This window comes from Dermacentor silvarum, chromosome 9, assembly GCF_013339745.2.
Source record: "Dermacentor silvarum isolate Dsil-2018 chromosome 9, BIME_Dsil_1.4, whole genome shotgun sequence".
In the NCBI taxonomy this organism is placed as follows: Eukaryota; Metazoa; Arthropoda; class Arachnida; order Ixodida; family Ixodidae; genus Dermacentor; species Dermacentor silvarum.
This window is the reverse complement of record NC_051162.1, coordinates 6,663,209-6,670,324: the sequence shown is the minus strand read 5'-3', so window position 1 is coordinate 6,670,324 and position 7,116 is coordinate 6,663,209.

Sequence of the window (7,116 nt, the reverse complement as noted above, 5' to 3'; positions counted from 1 at the left end):
AGTCCACTTTGAAGACGAGAGGGTTCCCGTTGACACGCACCTCAACGTACCGCCCGTTGCGGGCCACCGCCGCGACGGAGTGGAGCTCGACGGATCCGAGGCGCTTCCCTGAGCGACATACCGCCGCGAAGTGGCCTCGCTTCTTGCAGTGGTTACAGACCGCTTTGGCCGCTGGACAGTCAGACCGTCGGTGAAACTCGTGACCGCAAAATCCGCATTGCCTACTTAGGCCTAGGCCGCATTTCAAAGCCTCGCCAGCTCTGTTGCTCGAGTGCGAACCGTCGGGTCGGTCACGTGACGCAAAGTCAGCAAAGTTGCCAGAGTCCCGTCTATTGCGTCGTCCGCGTGCACGCTGCGCGGGTTTACGCGAAGTCGCCGCGTCCACGTGAGCTGCCGTAAGCGGTTGCCCAGCGGTGAGGGACAGGCGTTGTCTTTCGCGTTCGGCGTCTTCGTGCTGACGAGCTTGCACGAGTGCGTCGTCCAGGGAAAGGCTCGGAGTGCGGCACAGCTTGTCTGAAAGGCGAGAATCCGCCAAACCCACGACGAAACGGTCGCGAACAAGACGCTCTTCAACGGCAGGTGACGGGTAGTTACACTTGCGTACCATGTTCCGAAGGGCCGTGAAGAAACTGTCGACGGTTTCGCCTGGCTCTTGCGTCCGCTTGTGGAACCGAGAGCTCTCGTACACCTCGTTTACGGGGTGCACGAAGTAGCTTGTGAGCCGCCGGGTGACTTCCGCGTAGGACTTGTACGCTTCTTCATCGGACATGAGAGAACTGAGGACAATGCGTGCACGGGGGCCCATACAGTAGAGGAGAGTCCTAACCCTCGTCTCGTCCGGGGCTGCGTGCATGCCGGTGGCGAAGGCATAGTCCTCAAATTGCCGTAACCAGGGCAGCCACTCGCCGACATCGTCGAAGGGGAACGGAGCGGGACTCCGGAGACTGGCGGCAGCGAGAGCAGGAACTGGAGCGTCTTTGTTAGCCATGGCAAGTCGCGGGAACCACGCATCCCACTTCTGACACCATGTGGTGGGAGGGTTCGAGCCGAGGCGGCCGAGGAGGCAGGCTGAAGCCCGAGGGCCGCGGAGTAAAGACACACGCTCCGAGTCCCCAGCAGAAGTGCCCCCGTTTATTCACAGCACAGCCTTTATATGCTACATCCTATAGAGGGCGCCTCATAATCGGCTTAGCACTCGCGCCCTCTACAAGGACCAGGAGCTCGCTTCTGTAATTGATTTCTTAGAACGCCGCACCACAAACAAGCCTGGATTGTTCTCAAGGGACCTGTCATCATTCTGCATACGCAACAGTGTTCTTTTTAGAAAGAACTTCTCTTCAACACGGAACAGATATCTACTAGTCGTCCCTAAAACTCTCCGCAATGAAATATTGCAGGCCTATCACGATGAAGCTACCTCAGGCCACCTAGGGTACACAAGAACATTAGCGCGGATCAAAGAGAAGTACTACTGGCCACGGCTTGCAGCACAGGTGAAGCACTACGTTCGAACGTGCCTTGACTGCCAGCAACCAAAAGTACCACCTGCGAAACCTGCCGGACTATTACATCCTGTTCCAGTGCCGGAAACGCCGTTTCCACAAATTCGGATGGACCTTTTGGGCCCATTCCCAATATCTGCCGCCGGAAATAAGTGGATCATAGTTGCGACAGACTACTTACGCGATATGCAGAAACCAAGGCACTTCCGAGCAGCACAGCAGCCGAGGCCGCACAGTTCTTCATTGAAAACGTCGTCCTGAGGCACGGTGCTCCAGCGGTCATCGTAACTGACAGGGGAACCACGTTCACGGCTGAACTTTTGCGAACTGTACTAACGCTCAGTGGCACGGCACATAGAAGGACGACAGCCTATCACCCGCAAAGCAATGGACTTACGGAGCGTCTCAACAAGACTCTCGCAGACATGCTGTGCATGTATGTCGATGTGGACCACAAGAACTGGGACCAAATATTACCCTACGTCACGTTCGCTTATAACACGGCTCGGCAAGAAACAACAAAAATGACACCATTCAGTCTCCTCCACGGTCGAGAAGTGACTAAAATGCTGGATGCTATGCTGCCTCATGATTCCAGCGATTCCGAGACTGACGCCGCAGATTTTACAGCGCGCGCCGAAGAAGCAAGACAGCTCGCGCGCGTTCGCATAACTGGCCAGCAAGAGCGAGATGCTCGACGTTACAATCAACACCATCGATGCGTCGTCTACCATCCCGGCCAAAGAGTCTGGGTTTGGACTCCAGTACGCCGCCGAGGCCTCGCGGAGAAACTTCTACGCCGATACTTCGGACCATACAAGGTTCTACGACGCCTTAGCGACGTCAACTATGAAGTTGTTCCTGACAGCACATCCTGCTCGAGGCGCCGTATGAACCTGCCTGAGACTGTGCACGTGGTGCGCATGAAACCTTATGTTTCTCAATGACATGGGTACTCTCTGGTTTGCTTATCACCGGGTGCTACCCGCCGAGCATCGGGTCGATGCTCCTTATGGAGGGGGCAAATGCCGCGACGCTATCTGTGCCCAACCACGCTGACGACAAAGACGACGACCTTGAGCTTGCAAGCGAGGTGCTAGAGAAGACGAAGTTTTGAACTGAGCGCTTTGTCCTCATTGCCTCAATTAAATACCGCTCTTTGCTCTTGTCTCCAGTGAGCCGTGACAATATGTAGTCCTCATAAACAGTACCTAAATAATTTAGCCTATGTGGTTATTCATTAACCATGTAGGCTTCATCAACTACTTACATGACTCGGCCTTGGCAAACTTGTGAGCTCGCAAATTTGAGGATGCCGTAACCCCCCTCCATATTTGTTTCGATGAAGGCTTCACCTTTGGTTCTACTGTGGATCCGCGCCGTTTCCTGTGATTACCGCCATGGGCTTCAAGGCAGACAACCCCAGGAAAACTTTTCATGCAGAAACGTGGTTCTTTCACAGTTTTGCTGCTAAAGACGGACATTGAAAGCAAGGGTGCCATACCAGGCATGTTGGTCACAGACCGAACTCTGAGGGAGGGGGGGGGGTGTTCTGAAAGTATTCACATAAAGGACACGTCCATTTCATCTGTTGCTGAAGTGTTGAATAACTGGGGCAACTGTCTCCTTCTTACGTGTACCCCAGCCCAGCCAATCAGGACTTAAGCAGCAGTTGAAATGGATGTGTCTGTTCGGTTGACCATTGCAGGATACACCCCCTGTGCTCTGTCCTATCTTTCTGCCCTTCCCCATGTAATTTACTCAGTAAACTACTTGTTCATATGTTGGTTACCTTAATCAATGTTCAAATAGCTCAACGCTTAAATAGGTATGTACAAGTAAGGCACTATAAACCCACGCAGTTAGGTTGGTGATTGCCACCATACAGACTCAACCAATGGCTTCACTGTAGCTTTCCATGGTAACTTTACTGCACTTTGAATGTAGAGAAGGTGGAATATAAAAATAGACTAGCATTTCTCAAATATGCATCACCCCCTCCACTTTATGTTGTTACAATCAGTATATTCAACCCAAACGAACTAATAGCAAAAAGGAATTGTGACACTAATTTCATTTCACTGCCTCATTTTTAGAGGTGTAGCAAGATTCTTTCATTTCATTACCAGTTGTTACTCAGGTTTCAGCTATCAAGGCCTTATGGCACGTTCGGACGTAATCTGAACTGAGTAAACGCCACAGATTGCATAATTTCTCAATACATTTTCACAGCTTCCTTCACCTTTAGTTTTTTAATAAAGCCAGCATTTGTCTTGTGGCCATCTTTAAAGAGCTTGTAGTAATGTATACCTAACATAAAAGATGGGTTCTTTGTAGTGCTAGCATGCTCTCTCCTAGAGTATATTGTTGTATGGAAAATTGGCCGACACACAAGCCCGAGAAATGCCACATCAAGCATTGCTGTTGTCTACCGCGCCTGGTGATTCAATTTTACAGCATGTGCACATTTTACCTGTCCACCAGTAAAAAGGGTTCAAAGTTCTTCCTGAAAACTCTCACAAGCACTTATCACAATCAATTCCCCATATAAATGGTTTTGCTGAAGAGAATACAGGGATACAAGCACAATTAGACAATGAGGAACGTGGGTAGGAACACTTTATTTTCAGCACACATGTTTTTTCATGAACTGCTTGTACACTGGTGAAATCTGTGCTTTTAATAAAAGTACACCATGCTGCTTCATCACTCCATGCCAACTGGAAGTATCCTGTACCAGGAAGTCAAATCAAGACGTGGGATGTTCAGTCTGTGAAAATAAAACGAGTTTGAAACGTTGACGTGTAAAAAGTAAAGCACACTCAATAAAACAAACACAACACAAGAACAAATCCAACGAATCAGAATTACATTTGAGAGCAAACATATAGTTTCTATGGCACAGTGAAGAAACTTTATTCCTCCGACGTTTTTTTGTGTGTGAGAAAAGATGAAAGTGCACATGTTCTATCCCATTTTGTTTATCTTTCACCTTTTCACAAATAAAAGGATGTCGTCCTAACGTGCCCAACTGTCTTTGCATATCCATTTCTCTGCTCTCACACCATAATACCTACAGTTAAAGGTTGTAGTAATGCTTAGCTTGAATGAACCAACACCAGCTACGTGCACTGTGCTACTAAACACGGGAATGTAAGTCAAGTTCACGCACAGCACATTCATGTGCTATATACGTTTGCTCTTGATTGTAGGTAAGATTAATAAAAGGAAGGCATGTTAATAAGAATGGTCCTTGATGCACTATGCAGAAGTGATCTCCCATTTGGACAGAAATTAAGCGCAACCGCAATGAACACGAACACAACTTATACAGCATTTGAAATTTTACACTGCACCACTGAGAATGTACTAGAGGCTTCAACAAAGCAACTGATAGCCTGCATCGACTGGAGCAAGAGAAGTGCGTTTTGGGTCTAGGTGTGCACAGCTTGCAGTTCCTCATGGGCGCTATTTAATATGTTTAATTATTTCACTTACTTCTTGGTCTCAGGCAGGAAATATAATGTATTTTGTATCCTTTCCACTGTTCAATACTCAAACCCAGGATACCACAGGTCTGTTTGTGGCATCTGATTTCTTCTCAGAAAACTGCCCCTCTAAAAAAATTTCACAGGTACTTATCCCCAACCTCTCTTGAGAAGAGCCTGCTTTTTTAACAAGACAAGTCCACTAAATACACAGTGACTCTTTGCGGTGTGATATAGGTAAGCACTTTAAAAGGAAAGGAAACTTTAATAGCAGTATGACAGGTACACAACAAAGCAAAGTGCCTGCTTTCACCCACGTATTCAATGTTTGATTGTCTGCTGGCGTTTTCCCTAGAAAAATGCAACAGGTGAAGCTGACTGCTCTGTTTAAATCAGGGGACAGAAATGACATGTCAAATTTTCGGCCGGTGTCAATGCTCCCTGTCATTTCAAAAGGCTTAGAGAAGTTTATCTGTAAAAGAGTTGTGTCATTTTGTGAAAAATATCCATTATTATATCCGCATCAATTTGGGTTTCATAGCGGCCGATCGACTGAATTAGCTATATTAACACAGAAGGATTTATTTTGAACGGCTATGAAGAAAACAATTCACGTTAGTTGTATTTATAGATTTTTCCAAAGCCTTTGACAGGATCAATCATATTACTCTACTAAAAAACTCGGAACATTACGGATTCCGTGGATTACTCCTGGACATTCTAAGGCCTTACTTAATCTATAGGAAACAATGCATTTGCATCCCAGGAGCATACTCAACACTCCCTGAATTTAGAAGCTGGTGTTCCCCAAGGCAGTATATTAGGGCATATACTGTTGAACATCTATATAAATGATTTAACAAACATGAGTAACTTACCACACTATATAGATACGCAGATGACACCAGTCTTTTCTTCCAATCATGTAATGCTGATAACTTATCACAACTAGCAAACACTGTGTTTGATAAACTATATTGGTGGAAAAAAGCAAATTCCTTACAGATTAACTCTAAAAAAACCAAAGCTGTACTTTTTGCACCCGCCCAAAAACATGTAAATCGTAATCTAAACATGTTCTACTGATCAGAACGAATTGACGTCACTGCGAACGTGAAAACACTGGAATTGATCTTTGATCAGCATTTAAGGTGGGACAAACATGTAGAACACGTGGCAACACATATGGCAAAAGCATGCGGTGCGCTGTGTAGGCTTCGAGATATTCTTCCCTTAAAACTACAGTTATTGCCATATTTATTTCTCATGCAAATTATTGTAGTCTTGTACGGAGGACAACGCCACAAAAATATACAGCCGTTATCTCTTTAAAAAAAACATTGCGCCGTGTTACTTGTGTTTCTTATGGGAGTCATGAAAGTACATTCTTTTCTAAGTTTATTGCTCTGTCATTTCATTACAATTACCAGTTTAATCTTGCTATGAGACATAAAGAAAGCGTAAAACGTGGTCACACGGGATTTATTGATCTTTGTAGTCTAAGCAAACCTCATCACCTCAATTACAACATTCGGGAGCAAGAAACTTGGGCCGTGCCTTTTTCACAAACTAATCAGGGAAAGGACAGACTGCTGTGCCGAATATCGCTATTACTGAACAGTCTTGAAAGAGAAAACATGGATCTTATGACGGTTTTACGTCGAATTGTGAAGGAATATTTCATTAGCTGTGTGATTGCATGTAAATAATGTTGTATTTGCGTTTGCTTTTCTTGCTGGTAACTTAACTATGGAAGAATTTTGTAGTTGTCTTGCATGTGAAAGTGCTTTTACATATTCTTATGTGCCTGGAAAAATGTATTGTTTCACCACGTTACATAAGTCTGATTTCTGTTAGGAGAAGGCGTGTATTGTTGGTAAAAAAATGTTGGTTATAGTGTATGTTTTTAAATATGCATGTGAACGTGCCCTTAGAAATGTTTTTCAAAATATATTTTATGTATTGATGTATTGTTGCATGAAAAGAGTTCACAAACTGTCTGCTGCCAAATACTGTAGGGGCAGGGGCCTTTGTCAAGCCGCTTCAAATGGCGGCTTTTTGCTCCAGTTCAAGGAATGGAAAAGGATTGGATAAAACATCACACATGCTGCCATCAATGTTCCTGT